Raw genomic sequence first — 18,190 nt, forward strand, 5'->3', positions numbered from 1 at the left:
AGAGACACAAAAGAGCAAAGGTAATCATTTAACAATATACAATTTCATATAATTTTTTCTTAATTCCAATGATTGACTGCTGTTTTTTGTTATCCTCTCATTTCATGGCAATGCTACAAGCAAAACAAACACACACACACACACACACACACACACACACACACACACACACACACACACACACTATCATGTATAGGTCTGTTTGTAGAATGTTTGAAATGTTCAATCTCAAATTTAATGTAAATTCACTTACAATATCCTGTATCTTGTACATGGGTTTGTGTTTAGAATGTTTGAAATGTCAATCTCTAGTGCAATGCCACTACAGCCACTACGCCACAACATCCATCCATGCTCTGCTGTGCTGCGCTACTTCCTGTAACGCCCTGCAGCGCACTGATATGACATGAACTACTACGACTATCATTTGAAGTCACTATTCCTTATCTTTAAAGTGACTATTATTGCCTCAGTTTATCCCATCCCCAACCGGCACCGTCAGACACCGCCAACCAAGAGCCTGGGTCTGTCCCAGGTTTCTTCCTAACAGGGAGTTTTTCCTCACCACTGTCGCTCAGCTTGCTCTTGGGGGAATTATTAGAACTGTTGGGGCTTTGTAAATAATAGTGTGGTCTAGACCTACTCTATCTGTAAAGTGTCTCGAGATAACTCTTGTTATGATTTGATACTATAAATAAAATTGAATTGAATGCCAATTGCGACCTCACTCACTCACTCACTCACACATACAAAGTAAATTATTAATCTTGACAATATTTGCTAAGTATATGGCTGTTTGAGATGTTTTCCTAAGTATATGACCCTACCTACTTGTCTTGCTGGTTATATTGATCTTAAAAAAAGAATAAACAGTGCTGGTTTTCCTGGCATTTTGGCAAAGACAGGTGTTATCTGAAACCTTATTCTCTGTGGGGTTCCAACTGTGTGTGTTCTCAGCTTTCCATCTTCATTTTGGATGAAGAAGTGTAGAATGAAGTGTATGCCGGGTATAAAGAGGAAGGTTCTTTTTTTTTCCTCTCCAACTTTTACTTCGCCATAGATTAGCTTTACCGTCCTATCCACCATTCAGTCAGTACATTTCTTTTTGTTCTCTTTTAAACATTGGATGGGGGGCCCCATACATACCTTCAACTTGGGCCCCCAATTTGCTAAATCCGCCACTGCCTAATCACTGATCTCATTTCAGGTATTGATTTATTTTCAATCAAGGGAAGAAATGTACATGTTCATATATGTTTTACATCTTTTTTTCTACAGAATCTGTTTCCTGTGGTGACTGATTTACATTTTATTCCATTTATTATCATATGGTTATATATGCAACAATTCTTTGCAAATGAACTCAAACTTCACCTTGACATATTTGGTGTCTTTTGAAACTGATTTCTTCTTGAAGTTATAATAAATGTCTGTTGGTTTAACAGAGGTTTAAATAGATATCCTCCACATAAGGTGTCTCATGATGCATCTAATTAATGTGTTGATTATGTAATCGGATATATTTATTTGTATTTGATGTGCAGCCACAAAAAACATATTGTTGAATATTTCATTGTATCATGAAGCTTCATTTAAGAGTAACGCCTATTACATCCTAGAGTGTCTACAGAACAAAGTATGTGTTGTTATACTGGGTATAAAAAGTTAATGGATAATGGTTTCTATCTTTTCTATCTTGTTTGAAAAGTGTTTTGAATAATTACTGGTCACTTTGGCCATTTTTTATTTGTTTCATGAATACTGTAAGATGGTGTATGAGTCAAAGAAATATGTAAATATGTGATTGTAGAATAAAAACTGTAAAATAAAGCAGTTGTTGAACACAACTCTGAGTAAGCAGTGACTTGAGCACTGGAAGAAATGTACAGTAAGCAGAGCTTTGTTAGCAGTGCTGTTCTTTAATAAAAACTGGTCTACACAACAGGATGTGGACATATTCTAATTAAATCTATTGCAGATATATAGAAAGTTCTTTCTGACTAGGAAGAATTAAATACAGATATCTGCAATAAATGTCCAGTCTAGCTACTAATGTTAAAATGGCCACTTATACTATTTGACGGTTTAAATTTAGTTTTGACTAGTACAATCAAAGTTGTAAATATCTTGAAAAACAATTGCTACAAGTAAGAATGTTATCGTGGATATCTTTCATTGCCATTCTGACTAGTTAGAATATAATTTGGACTAGGAGAAATGCTATTGTAAATATCTAAAATGTAATTACAGATAGGAGTGTGGTTCGATTAAATGTTAAAATGGCCTGCCATCGGACCTAAGACATTTTTCCTGTTTTCATCTATAGTTGTTTTGCAGAGCTTCTTCTTAACGTAATGTCTGACAATAACAATGGCATTATTGTTTAAAGCTACATTTCAATACTGACAACAAATATTGCTATCTGACAACATAACAACCACACTGAGTAAGTATTGACATTCTGTAGAAAGATCACAGATTCATGCCCCCCAGGTATTGATCCTAATGGCACTTTACATGTGGATGGATCTGAAAATGTTTTCTACACGGTAACATGTAGTACTACTACTTTTCCAGTTATAATCAAAAATAAACCATACAAAGTGGTGAATCCCCTAAGTAATAAGAAGTTGACTGCAAACATAGTCAATTTATCATCCATTCCCCGTCAGCCACAGCCCGTCCCAAGAAATTAGATGGTGTCTGTTCCTCGACTCAGATCAGTTAAATCAAAGGTAACCAAAAGAGGGGCAATAATTGAAATTAAAACTACCACTGCAATGATAGAACAGAATAGGAAAATTAGATGTGGACTACTAAATATCAGATCTCTGTCATCTAAAGCAGTACTAGTAAGCGATTTCATATCAGATCATCAAATTGATCTATTCTGTCTTACCAAAACATGGCTGTGCCATGAAGAATATAGTTTAATGAAGCCACTCCTCCCAGTCACAACAATATTCAAATTCCTAGAGGCTCAAGCCGAGGAGGGGGAATTGCGGCCATATTTGATTCAAGCCTGTTAATTAATAAAAGCTAAACTAAATTATAACTCTTTTATTGGAATTCTCTGAGTTTTTATCATATGTAGTCCTTAAATCAGACAAAGTACTTATTGTAGGTGATTTTAATATCCATGTGGACGTTCACACCAATAGCCTTAGTATTGCTTTCAACTCACTTCTAGATTCAATTTGTTTTAGTCATGTGTGCATAAGGCCACTCACTGTTTCAACCACACCCTCGACCTCGTGCTGGCATATGGCATCGAAATTGTAGATGTAATAGTATTCCCTTAGAACCCTTTATTATCAGAACATTTTTTAATAACTTTCGAATCCTTAATACCCGACTATACGAAATTAGATAAAAGCTTCTACACTAGATGCCTATCTGGACAGTGTGCTATAGCTAAATTTAAGGAAGCTATTCCAACAGCACTTAACTCAATGCCGCACTTTAATAAGACAGAGGACCTTTATGTTAACTTCCGACCCAAATTGATAATTGTGTAGATGGTGCTACGGCCTGCCTACGGATGACTTTAGACTCTGTTGCTTCTCTCAAAAAGAAGATGATGGAGACTTTCAGTCAGGATTTAGAAAGCATCATAGCACAAAGACGGCACTGGCGAATATTACTAACGACCTAACTGCTGCAGACAAAGGACTTGTCTCCGTACTTGTTTTACTAGATCTTAGTGCTGCATTTGACACTATTGACCATACAATCCTGTTACAGAGATTGGAATACTTAGTTGGCATTAAAGGAATCACACTAAGCTGGTTTAAGTCCTATTTCTCTGATTGATCTCAATTTGTTAATGTTAATGATAAATCCTCAAAGTACGCTAAAGTTAGCTATGGCGTTCCACGCTCAGTGCTTGGACCAATTCTATTCTCCTTATATATGCTTCCTCTTGGTAATATTATTAGGAAACACTCTATTAACTTTCACTGTTATGCGGATGACACCCAATTATATTTATCAATCAAACCAGACGAAACCAGTCAGTTAGCCAAACTTCAAGCATGCATAAAAGATATAAAATCCTGGATAACCTACAATTTTCTGATGTTAAACTCTAAGAAACCTGAAGTTATTGTGCTGGGCCCTAAACACCTCCAAACCTCATTATCTAAAGATATAGCTACTCTGGATGGTATTGCCTTGGCCTCCAGCACTACTGTCAGAATTTTAGGAGTTATTTTTGATCAGGATATATCCTTTAACGCCCATCTAAAACAAACCTCAAGAACAGCCTTTTTTCATCTTTGTAACATTGCCAAAATTGGGAATATCCTGTCTCAAAACGATGCTGAAAAACTAGTCCATGCATTTGTTACTTCCAGGCTGGACTATTGTCTACTACTGTCAGGTTGCTCAAATAAGTCCCTTAAGACTCTTCAGCTGATCCAGAATGCTGCAGCGCATGTTCTGACAAGAACTAAGAAAAGAGATCATATTTCTCCTGTATTAGCCTCTCTGCATTGGCTTCCTTTAAAATCCAGGATTGAATTTAAAATCCCCCTCCTGACCTACAAAGCTTTAAATGGTCAAGCACCATCATATCTAGAAGAGCTCCTAGTACCTTATTGCCCCACTAGAGCACTACGCTCCCAGAATGCAGAGTTACTTGTGGTACCTAGAGTCTCTAAAAGTAGGATGGGAGCCAGAGCCTTCAGCTATTAGGCTCCACTCCTGTGGAACTAGCTCCCAGTCTGGCTCTGGGGGGCTGACACCATCACCACATTTAAGAATAAACTGAAAACCATCCTCTTTGATAAAGCTTATAGTTAGGGAGGAGGAGTTGCAGTGCCCACCTGCTTCTCTTCATAGTCGTCAGATTAATAATATGACAAAAGTAGAGGGAGGATGGCCAGTACAGCCCGATCCGGCAGGGGAGAGTTCCAAGCCCAAACAGGCTCCTCTCCTTAAAGGAATATTTCACCGCTGGAAAGCTGAATATATCTTTAAATTGGGACACTTATGTAGTAGAATGTGAAAAAAATTGAAATTGGTGCCTTCTAGGCCGAGAAAAGCCAGAAAATGTGTTTTGGTCTTATATGGATGAAAAACAACAAATCCCAGAATGCACCTGCTTCGTTGCTTTGAGTCCACTCCCAAGCCACGCCTACCGCTTGACAGACAGACTGAGGCATTCAACTCAACTCAAGCGTGTTTTATTGTCATTTCAACCATATACACGAAACGTTTCATCGTGACTCAAGTGGTGTAACACATTTAAAATATGTAAAAACATTATATAAAAACGACATACGAAACAGGCTACATTTAGTACACACGCTTTATAGGCTCCATAAAGTTCAGCTAACACATACTAGCATTAGCGCTTTGTGGGCTGTAAACACCGAGCATAAACACAGCCGTGAATTAGCGTGCAATGTAGAATGGTCGGCATTCAACAGTCACAAACTCCACCAGCAGTTAGCAGTTAAATGGATACAAATCACCACATTTCTGCACCACTCTGTGTTAACACAGCCCACCTCTTTTACCCGGCGACAGAGCATCTCTAGCTCGCAGGGCTAGCAGGCCTGGTAGCTGGACAGTCCGGTACACTATTCAGCCATGTTTCCACAACAACAAAAACACAGCAGTCTCTGAACTCACGTTGGGAGTTTCGTTGAAGTTGGATGTAGTCCAGTTCGTGGTCTAAATGAGCGGACACTTGCAAGCAGGATCCGTAAAGTTCAGCTAACGCATACTAGCATTGGTGTAGCTAAACACAGAGTATAAACACAGCCGTGAATTAGCGTGGAATGTCGAATGGTCGGCATTTAACAGTCACAAGCTCCACCAGCAGTTAGCAGTAGCTAGTTGGATTTTATTTCTACACCGGTCCGTTAAACACAGCCCACCTCCACGGGCCGGCGAGAGCAGCCTGGTAGCTGGATAGTCCCGGTGCCGGTACACTGTTGCTCAGGCATGTTTCCACAAAAACAAAAACACAGCAGTCTCTGAACTCACGTTGGGAGTTTTTTTTGAAGGAGGATGTAGTCCAGCTTGTTGTTTAATGAGCAGACACTTGCAAGCAGGATGGATGGGACAGGTGGACAGCTAGCGTTAGCTTTCCACCTAGCCGATGAGGATGTCCCCTAGCCGGCTAGTGGCATTGAGCGACACTGCTGGTCTCCGTGCAGGCGAAGCTCACGTAGTGTGCCGAGTATTCCGTCTGTAATAACGTTTCCTGCATATTCTTCTCTTTGACTGCTCTCTCCTCTCCTTTGTTTCCTTTTACTGCTCTCTCCTCTCACTTTCCATTTGTGTGCATCCCGTCCCGTTACTAACCTGGCTCTGAGGAGTTTTCTCCCGGAGTCCTTGTGCTTTGATTTTTTCACACCCAGCATATTACCTTGGAGTACGTTGGCGCCAAGATTTTGGTTGCAGCTGTCACCGTGGTCCTGCTGCATTCCCTACCAAGCTCTGTGGTGCCCTGCAGTGTCATGCTGCGTCCTGCTGAACCCTGCAGCTTCCTGCTACGTGCATCCATGCTCTGCTGTGCCGTGCTACATCCTGTAACGCCCTGCAGCGCCCTGATATGATATGAACTACTACTACTATCATTTGAAGTCACTATTCCATTATCTTTAAAGTGACTATTTTTTCCACTGTTTTATCAAAAAAGTATCCAGGGCTTAGTGATATCAATCAATCATGTGTTTTGCTATGTTGTGAAGATGTGTGATATGCAAAAGTGATGGTTTAAATCACTCACCTTTTGACGCTTCGTGCTCCATATCTACGTTATCTATAAACAACTAAACTAAGCTGAATTTAAAAATTTGAATTACTACTATTGTACTATTTATGCATCTTTTTATTCTACTTAGATTAAATCTGTAAATTAAACCTTTATTTAATTTATTTGTTGCAAATTCCACACTAATCATGAGCGAATTTGTGTGAATTATGTAAATAACATGCAAATGAGGTCATTACTTTAACAACTCAGATGTTTGAAGTCATGTATGAGCTAATAAGGCTATGGTGAGTATAGCTGATTTTTTTCATACCTCTAGCACCTTTAGAAAGGGTGGTCCCCACAAGTGATTGTTTTAAAGTTGGTCCTCATCCAACTTATAAACCAGGATGTGTGTGTCTGTGTCTGTGTGTGTGTGTGTGTGTGTGTGTGTGTGTGTGTGTGTCTATCTGTCTGTCTGTCTGTCTGTCTGTCTGTCCGTGTGTGTGTGTGTGTGTCTGTGTCTGTGTAAGTCTCTGTGTGTGTGTACAGTCAGGTCCATAAATATTGGGACATCGACACAATTCTAATCTTTTTGGCTCTATACGCCACCACAATGGATTTGAAATGAAACGAACAAGATGTGCTTTAACTGCAGACTTTCAGCTTTAATTTGAGGGTATATATATATATATCCAAATCAGGTGAACGGTGTAGGAATTACAACAATTTGTATATGTGCCTCCCACTTTTTAAGGGACCAAAAGTAATGGGACAGATTAACAATCATAAATCAAACTTTCACTTTTTAATACTTGGTTGCTTATCTTTTATCATAGACATCACCAGATGCTGGGTTTTATCCCTGGTGATGCTCTGCAAGGCCTCTACTGCAACTGTCTTCAGTTTCTGCTTGTTCTTGGGGCATTTTCCCTTCAGTTTTGTCTTCAGCAAGTGAAATGCATGCTCAATCGGATTCAGGTCAGGTGATTGACTTGGCTATTGCATAACATTCCACTTCTTTCCCTTAAAAAACTCTTTGGTTGCTTTCGCAGTATGCTTCGGGTCATTGTCCATCTGCTCTGTGAAGCGCCGTCCAATGAGTTCTGAAGCATATGGCTGAATATGAGCAGATAATATTGCCCGAAACACTTCAGAATTCATCCTGCTGCTTTTGTCAGCACTCACATCATCAATAAATACAAGAGAACCAGTTCAATTGGCAGCCATACATGCCCACGCCATGACACTACCACCACCATGCTTCACTGATGAGGTGGTATGCTTTGGATCATTAGCAGTTCCTTTCCTTCTCCATACTCTTTTCTTCCCATGGTACAAGTTGATCTTGGTCTCATCTGTCCATAGGATGTTGTTCCAGAACTGTGAAGGCTTTTTTAGATGTTGTTTGGCAAACTCTAATCTGGCCTTCCTGTTTTTGAGGCTCACCAATGGTTTACATCTGGTGGTGAACCCTCTGTATTCACTCTGGTGAAGTCTTCTCTTGATTGTTGACTTTGACATACATACACCTACCTCCTGGAGAGTGTTCTTGATCTGGCCAACTGTTGTGAAGGGTGTTTTCTTCACCAGGGAAAGAATTCTTCGGCCATCCACCACAGTTGTTTTCCGTGGTCTTCCGGGTCTTTTGGTGTTGCTGAGCTCACTTTTATCTGCTTGTAAATGGGATAATGAGGGAATAACACACACCTGGCCATGGAACAGCTGAGCAGCCAATTGTCCCATTACTTTTGGTCCCTTAAAAAGTGGGAGGCACATATACAAACTGTAATTCCTACACCGTTCACCAGATTTGGATGTAAATACCCTCAAATTAAAGCTGAATGTCTGCAGTTAAAGCACATCTTGTTCGGTTCATTTCAAATCCATTGTAGTGGTGTATAGAGCCAAAAAGATTAGAATTGTGTCGATGTCCCAATATTTATGGTCCTGACTGTATATCAGTCCCCACAGGAAACAGATTATGCAGAAGATAAGATGTAAAATATATGAATATGTACAGCATAAGAGCTGCTCCACCTCTGTTCTTCTTTTTTTCAGCTCAGAGATTTTTCGTTCCAGCTCTTTGACGAAAGCTTCAGCCTCTTTTTATTGTTTTCTGCTTCTCATCTATTGTTTTGATGAAATTGGCCTGGCCTCTGTCAACAGACTCCTTCAGAGAAGTGAAGACCTGAACAGCTTCTGCAATGTGTCTGTCGGCATCTTCCTCACAGAGGTCGACTGAGTGTTTGAGCTCCTGAATCTTCAGTCGTCTCTTCTGTATCATCTGCTCAATTTCAGACCGTCTTCCCCAGCTCTGCCTTTTTTCCTTCATATTCTTCTTTCAGAGGAACAACATCATGCGTCTTGAGATCTAAAACAGTGGAGAGCATGCAGACACATGTCTGGCCAGTCTTACAGAACAGTTCCACAGGTGTATCGTGCTTCATACACATCCTGCCTTCCAGGTTCTCCACAGGGTCGATCAGCTGATGTCTTTTCAGACGTGAAGCTGTCAGATGAGGCTCCAGGTGAGTCTCACAGTAGGAGGCCAGACACACCAGGCAGGACTTCAGGGCCTTCAGTTTGGTTCCAGTGCAGACGTCACAGGGAACTTCTCCTGGTTTGGACACTTGTTGCTCTGTTGAGCTGACCGTCTGAACTGAACAACCACTTCAGAGATGAAAGTGTTGACCTTCAAATCAGGTCTTGTGGTTGGTGGATCATCAGACACTGTGTGCATGAATTAGACGTTATTTCCTGCGTTGACCATGTGTTGCTAAAAATTAAATATTGTACATTTTGTACCACTTCCTGTGTCCACTATGTGGCGCTAGAGAACACACACTAATAAAACGTCATGTTGCTGTGTATCATATGTAGACCACATCATGTAAATTTCATGTAAATTGGATGATCTGTGTCACATACAACTAACTTTGTGTTGGCAATAGGTGGCACTATGACTTAATAAAGGCGTGTAGATGCCTGCAAATATTTGGGGCAGAGTGGACTATTTGAATTCAAGTTAACAGCTTCCTGTGTTATGGCAAAACATTAAAATTGTCCGAAATGGCACATTCCACAAAAACAAAAAAGCTTCCCAATTTGGCACTGTAAAAGTCTTGATTCTTTTGACCCAATTCGAGATGGATGTGTTGAATCCTCTAGGAAGAGTTCCGAAATGTCTGATACCCTAACAGCCGACATCAATGTTTGAGGTATCGACTAATCCTTTGAGAATTAGCATCACATTATTCAAAGGGTTATGCCAACAGAATACAAAATGAATCCAATAACCTCCTTTAGGAGGAAGTCAAAAAATACATGAAAAAAACCCACGAAATTCAAAATGGATGACTTCCAGTCGGGTGGAGCTAGTGAGAGCATTTTGGAAAACGTGTCCAAAATGAGAGCAATGTGGGTTCATCATTTCGTTAATATAAGAGGAACTTTGTTACAACTAAGGCCTTCCATGCGTAAGGGAGCCTAGATGGTACACTCAAAATTTTGTAAAACTTAGATGAGCCGAGATATAAACTTTTTGTACTTGTAGCGCCCCCTAGTGGCTATTATTATTGGTTGGGGAGCCTTAGAGGGTCATGACAAACAAGAATCTAAAGATTTGGGATGATACCATTTATTTTGGCCGAGATATGGCAAAGTTTGTGTCTTTGTAGCTAGCTACACAAATTTGTTCATGCGTAATTTACGCAATTTTCATCCAAATTCCTTTCATAAAATTTTGTCAGGTCGGTCTGGAGATGCTAGGTACCAACTTTCGTGCAGATCGGTTGCACGGTCTAGGAGGAGTTAGAAAAAGTAGGTTTGCGATAAATCGCGATTTTTCACGCATAAACGTCTAGGCAGAAATATCAGGAGATTCATCTGAATTCAGGGAATGCGTGGATATGTGTATTTTAATGTGTGATGTACGGTTTGGGAGTTATAAGGCCAAACACCTTTTTTTGCTATAGCGCCACCTAGTGGTGGAAGTGGCTGAATTTTTTTTAGCCGAGGTCCCTGCAGGGATCTGGACCAGTCCTGAAAATGGCACCCCCTCACCATGTACGGTTTAGGCTGTAGCATCAGTTTTATCAGCAGAAAAATAAGAAGAAGAATCCTTAGGAAAGCAATAGGGTTCCACAGCCCTGCTGTGCGAACGGCGTAGCAGAAGTAATGTTTAAGGAGTCACGGACAACTTAATGTTCCAATTTAATTTGATGAAGTGAAAAAACACAGAGAGAGTTTTAAAGTTTAAAATAAAAACACAGACAACACCCTAAAACAAGATCCGGTCTCTTTTATGTCCACAGTGTTAGCATGGTTAGCATTGCTAAGCCTCTGTTCTGATTGGCAGGTCAGTGTGTAGCCAACGCCCTAAAAGTTCCCCTGCTATGGCCAGACAATAGGCTCATTCGAGATGAGTCAGATCTGTGCAGAATTGATCACCGGCGATCGCCGCCCAATGCATTCCGGTTATATTTGTGTCCGACTTGATCCTGACTTGCTCTGACATCATGCACACGTGGGCAATGATAACCTCACAAGATCAAGGCGGCTGCAGTTTTTAGAGCCAGGCGCCACATTTGCTCTCCACCGACTGCAAGACCCAGGCGGACCCAAGGGCATGCTGGGAAACGCCGGCCTCTCAGCTGATCTAACAGCTGATTGGTTCAGAATCGACTCAACATGATGAAGTTTTATATAAACTTTTTATTGATTTTGAATCAGAGGGATTTTAACTGCTATTTGTCTGATTTAAAAGCTTATTCTGAACAGAACACGTGTTGTGTAGCTGATAGTTACGTCTAGAAGTCAGAGAGACTAAATCTGTTCAGATTACAGATCATCTACAGTCTGTTGTTAATTAAAATCAGCAACAGATCGCATGTAGAGCATTTTGAGAGCTACTCTGTCATAATAAAATAAACTGGAGACTGTGTACAAGCTGATTTATGAGTCTGATAACATTTTATTAAATCGGAATCGGACCACAATGTTTCTGTCACTTCCTGTTCAGCCTGAAGGCTGCTGGAAACGGCTGGAAACTGTCTGACTTGAGAGCGGATTTTTGTCACCGCCTCCGCCTGCTCTCCTCTACTTTACAGGCGAGGCGCAGTTAATCTTGAATGAGCCTATTGTATTACTGGTATATGCTGTGTACACCAATAATATGACACCATGACTTCTCTATTTTAGCCTCTCTGCCATTACCTTGCTTAAAGTGATGGTTCGGAGTAATTCACCCTAGGGTCCTTTGCCGACCCCAGGCTTTCAGCGCGGGTCTAACATTGGAGGAGTTAGCTAGAGTAAGCGTTATCAGCTGAATAGCAAGCGAGGGGCTAACGGACCCGTTTGTATCTCGTAAATTACCCCACTAATGATGCCGAATGATACCAACGTCTACAAGTAGTACAAATAGGTTATGTACTCATAAAACGATGGATTGGAAAGTTTGTAAAGTACACCAGAAGTTTATGTAAATAACACTTGCCTGCTGGCTCTGCTCTCTGCTGTTGTTGCTGCTGTAAGACGAGTGCTTAGGGCTGTCTACAAATTACAACACCGAAGAGATGCAACAAAATATTTATTAATTTAACTTTTTTTTAAGTAAGTGCTGTAGTATAACTAGCAGGAGACAAGTAATAATTGAGGTAAGTTTGGAGACATTACCTTATTTAATCATTAAATTAATACATATTTTTGTTGTAACTCTTTCGGTGTAGTAATTTGTAGAACGGCCCTGAGCACTCGTCTATCTGCAGGTAGCAGCAGCAGCAACAACAGAGAGCTGAAGAGAGCAGGCAAGTGTTCATAAACTTCTGGTGTACTACAAACTTACAATCCATCGGGTTTATGAGAGCATAACCTATTTGTACTACTTGTAGACGTTTGGTATCATTTTTGGCCGTATTAGTGGGGTAACTTACAAGATACAAACGTGGATCCATTAGCCCTGGCGCTAGGCTATTCAGCTGATAAACCTACTCTAGACCCAGGTGAAAAAGCTTGATGTTCGAGGTCATGGTAAAGGCCCGGGTGAATACTCGAACCATCACTTTAAAGTGACAGATTTCTCTGGTTTTGAACATTTTTTGAAACATTAGGAATAATGTAAATACACAGCTCAAGAAAATATATGACATAGGTCTAGACATTTTAATGCGAAAACGTTACATATTATACCTTGAAGTGAGTGAAAAAACAAAGAGTGTAGCTTCCTGTTTGACTAAAGCTGCTACATTTAGCTGTCAGTTTAGTTTTAATGCTGTTTGTTAAAACAGTAAATATAATCAGCTGCACTCACTGGTATTTGTTGAGAAAGACCTGACAAATTCAATTCAATATTTCTATTGCACGGAAACACAGAGGGCTAGATTTATCAAGCCGTTTGCGGCTGTTTCCAGGCGCTAATTGGTCGCAAAGACGGACGTAACCGATGCGGGCTATTTACAAACAGGGCGCACTTGGGTAAAATCGCAGATTGAAAGAAAGCTAAACCAAGACACATGAAACCAAACACTTCAAAATAATACAGGAGGTAAACCAAGCCAAACATACATTCATAAAGATGAGTTCAGGAAAAACAGAACAGATTTCTTTTTTGTTTATTTAGGATCCTCATTAGCTCCTGCATTGCAAGTGCTATTCTTCCTGAGGTCCTTACAGCTCTCTTGAAAATGTGGCAGTGCAATAATAAATACACATAACATCATCATGAACAATAAAAAATAAAAGTTATGAGACAAAAACTAAACATACACTATAATTTCATGACACAACTCATATAAAATAACAAAATACACACATAAGACAAGGACAGACACACTGACAGCACCACGAGTGCAGTCATCGGGCATTCCTTACATTTAGGTTGAACACATTTTCAAGACAGGTATATCCACATACTATCGTCACATAACATGTCTTTCATCCTCTCTACACACATCTCACAACTAAACAAATATATATTGTTAAACCTCAACCAATGTTGTTTCTTTGTCTACTCAACTTCTCTAATCAACTTTCAATCAATCAAGTTTTTTTTAACTAAACTTTTAAATCTCCTTTTACGGCTATCTTAAGTTATTTATTCAGGTAACACATTCCATTCTTACATCGCTCTATACATGACCGTTCGTTTAACAGTATTTAGGGCCTAAGCACCGACAGCGGCGAAGGCCCTATTGAAACTGAAGGAATTATTATTACGGCAAATGAATTGCCTTTTTGAGGGGCTTAACATATACAAAAACTCAAAATTGGCGGTCGCATCAAACCTGGTGAAAATTTACATATTTTAACAGTTTCAGGAATAGGCGCACAAAAATGGCTCGCTAGCACCCCCTAGAAAACTTAAAAAAATTGAGCCCCTGCAGTACTTTTAACATAGACTAAAGCAAAGTGGTACACATATGTACCATGTCAAGATGTACAAAAAAGGTCATTAGAGCCATACCCTAAACCCAACAGGAAGTCCGGCATTTTGAATTGAAAGTTCGAAATTAGTGCGGTTTTGGACATTCCCACGTCGTACTTTAGCGAACACCTCCTAGAGATTTCATCCGATCAACTTCAAATTTGGTCTGTGCCATCGTAAGACATTAAAGATGAAAAGTTATTAAAAGAAAAACTTTTTGACATAGGGCATGGCCATGAAGGGGCGGCCATTTTGTGTGTTTCGCCATCGAAACAGGAAGTGGGTGTAACTTAAGTGTACATTGTCCAATTGGTTCGAAACTTTTCATGATTCATAAGACTCTAACCCTGAGGACATTTCCTGGCCAAAATTGACTCAAAGTCATAGCGCCCCCTAGTGGTAACAGGAAGTAGGCCCAAAACTATACGTGCTATACTTTAACGAACTACTCTGAGAGATTTCATCCAATCAATTTCAAATTCGGTCTGTGTCATCTAAAGAAGTCATCGATGAAAAGTTATTAAAAGCAAAACTTTTCGTTCAACAGTGTGGGTGTTGCGTGGAGGCCAACTTTTTTGAGCATTTATTGATGAACAAAGAAGTTGCTGTAACTTGAGTGTACGTTGTCATATCTGCCCGAAATTTGTCACGATTGAGAAAGGTCCAGGCTTGAGGACATCTACAGGCCAATATTGACTTTTGGTCATAGCGCCCCCTCGCTGGCAACAGGAAATCAGGCTTACATGACAAACATCATCCGATTTACACAAAACTTGTGTTGTCCACACGTGATATTGAGTCCCCCCTATACTTTAACCACGCCCATGTACTCAGGCCACGCCCCCTTTTATGGCTTTTGAACCGTTTAAGGTAGAGTCTTGTGTGAGGTATCATTGAAATCAGCGGAGAGTTCCTTTTTAATTGGTCACGGTTTGCCCCACCCCCTAAGCTTAAGCCACACCCCTTTTAACGTCAGCTAATGAACTGTATGATGTAGAATCTTGCGTGAGGTATCAATGAACTCAGCAGGGTGTTCCCTTTTCATTGGTGACGATTTGCAGTGTTTGAGTGCTGCGCAAATGCACGGCAGAGGAGCGAGGGCCCGTCCAATGCTGCTTGCAGCTTTATTTTGAATTGTTGTTACCTGCCACCAAAATTTAGTTTTTTGGTGCCTTAAAGTGTATCATAATGAATTCTAAAAAAACTGGACGTGAGAGGACGCTGGCGCTGATTATTCGCCGCTTCTCCGTCTGCTATTCATCTACTATTCATCTGCTATTCGTCTGCTATTCTCTTGTGTTTGTGTTCGCTGTACCCCCTACCTCTGGACAGCCTCTGTACCTCTGGACAGTCTCTCTGCTGGTTCCCGAAGCCGCCTGGGCTCCTTGACCGGACTCTTGCCTCGTCGGTTAGCCGCTAGCTAGCTGCCCCCGTTCACCAAACGCGTGGCGGCTAATTCGCTAGCTACGGGCGACTAACCCGATTGCTGACCTCCTCCTCATAGGCAACCTCCACCAGATGCGAGCCGCGAGCCGCGACCAAGACTAGACATTCTCTCTCCCCGGTCATGCCGTGGATCATTTTGGCAATCACCTCATTCATCCATCTCCACCTCCACCTCTGCGCTCCTACCCCACTGCAACCACTATCACGGAGCTCTCCGTCCCTCCGCTCGGCATCATCATCAAATATTCAACTCTGCAACTGGTCCAATTCGTCAACTACTCCATTCCATCCTGCATCCCAGTCATCAAACAGCTCGGACTTCTACGTCGACCCCGTTACATCCACAGAGGCTCTCGCCGCAAGTTTGTTTTCTTCCACCACGGACAATCCATTCCATCCATCTGGTCACCTGCACGCTCTGTTGCACCTGTCCCACGTCATCAGATTGCTTCACCCACTGGTTCACATAGGGCTGAACGCATCATCAGGCTACACAGAAAACCCGGACCGGACTACAGTGCTTTCCCCACTTCACATACACTCAATCATACTCCCCAATCATTTGCTAATCGGCTCACTGTCCCCCCTCAACTGCAATACCCCACACCCCAACGACCACACGCACTGCAACCGGGACAACCTCAGATCTCTCCAGCCTGCCCCCATCCCACACCCTCTCACCATGCCAACTTTGGCCTCTCCTCAACCCCCGCTCAACAATAAAGCCCCTGCCCTCCATGAACTAATCCTCGACAACACTCTTGACTTCCCTTCTGCTCACCGAAACCTGGCAACAACCCAATGACTTCTTCTCCCTCAACCAAGCATCCCCCTGGCTACAACTACATCACCAAAAACCCGCCCCTCCCACCGTGGAGGTGGGCCCCGCCGTCATTTTCAATCAGAACTTCCAGATCACAGAACTCACCCTCCCCCTCATTATCATCGTTTGAATATCTCGCCCTTCAAAACTCTTTCCTCCATGACAGTCATCCTCATTTACCGGCCACCTAAACCAAATCCCTCCTTCCTCTCAGATTTTACTGAACTCCTCACACTAGCCTCATCTCTCTCTCCATGTCTGCTGCTACTCGGTGACTTAAACATCCACATGGACTCCCCACCTCCAAGCTCTCATCAGAATTCAACATTTTACTGGATAACTTCTCTCTCACCCAACATGTCACATTCCCCACCCATGAAAAGGACACATCCTCGACCTGGTCTGCTCCACCAACCAACCAGTGCTCGACCTCCATCCATGCCTCTTTCCCCTCTATGACCACAAACTGATACGGTTCACCATCCCTTCTCCAACCCCGCCCCGCCTCGTCAAAGAAATCACCTTCCGCAACCTCAAATCTATCAATCCCCACCATCTCTCTGACCTGCGCTCCACCACTCTCCACCTGGACTCAACCCTTACCTCACCCGATGACCTCACAGACCACCTCAACTCCACCTTGTCTACCTCCCTCAACACCCTGGCCCCCTCAAAAAAACTCGCACTTTTAACACCTCTTCACCCTGGTACACACCTGCACTCCGGAGAAATGACAAAAACTGGCCGCCAACTTGAACGTCTGACAAAGAAATCATCCCTCACCGTCCATCATGAAGCCTATAAATCCCATCTCACCGCCTACAAAGATGCCCTCATTGCTGCCAAATCTGCCTACCTCTCCACCATCCTCACCGACCCCTGCCAAAACCCCAGAACCCTCTTCTCCACATTGAACAACCTCATCAAGCCTCGGACCAACAGCCTCCTTACCTCTACTCCGGATCTCTGCAACTCATTTCCTCCACTTTTTCACTGACAAAATCAATCTCATTTACAAATCTCTATCCCCTGTATCTGACCTCCCAGGATCTACTCCAGCACCTACCTTGGACCCTCCTCTCCCCCATCCCTCCAGACCTCCCGACCCCTCCTCCACACTTCCTCCTCTCCCAGTTTGACCCAGTCACTCCTCCTGAAATCTCCAAACTCATCAGCTCTTCCAAACCCACTACCTGCTCCCTTGACCCCTCCCCTACTCCACTTCTGAAGTCCTGCCTCCCGGTCCTATGCCCCTACCTCACTAACCTCTTCAACTCCTCACTGTCCCTTGGAACTGTCCCTTCTGCTTTCAAAACTGCCGCTGTCACCCCAATCCTTAAAAACCTGGTCTGGATCCCTCCTCTCTCAACAACTAACGCCCAATATCCAACCTCCCCTTTCTGTCCAAAACCCTGGAACGCATAGTCGCCTCACAACTACAAACCCATCTTCATGCCAATAACCTATTCGAACCTCTCCAATCTGGTTTTCGCCCCCTACACAGCACAGAAACCGCTCTCCTCAAAGTCCTCAACGCAATCCTCACACCTTTGCTGACCGGTTCCCTCAACATCCTCATCCTCCTCGACCTGAGTGCCCCCTTTGATACTGTGAGCCATAACCTCCTGCTCACCAGACTCAAAGACCTCGGTATCGAAGGTACTGCACTCCAGCTGGCCCACTCCTACCTTTCCAACAGATCCCATTTCATCTCTCTCCACAACCACACCTCTGCCACAGCCACAGTCACTCAAGGTGTTCCCCAAGGCTCCGTTCTTGGCCCCCTCCTCTT

The 18,190-nt window shown here is 42.2% G+C and overlaps 1 protein-coding gene across 1 annotated transcript in view; it reads left to right on the plus strand.

Moving 5' to 3' along the window:
• Positions 1–18,190, plus strand: part of LOC120566319 (E3 ubiquitin-protein ligase TRIM39-like) — a 503,358-nt gene that overhangs the window by 236,777 nt on the left and 248,391 nt on the right. The window lies entirely within an intron of this gene.

Source organism: Perca fluviatilis, chromosome 1, assembly GCF_010015445.1.
Source record: "Perca fluviatilis chromosome 1, GENO_Pfluv_1.0, whole genome shotgun sequence".
In the NCBI taxonomy this organism is placed as follows: domain Eukaryota; kingdom Metazoa; phylum Chordata; class Actinopteri; order Perciformes; family Percidae; genus Perca; species Perca fluviatilis.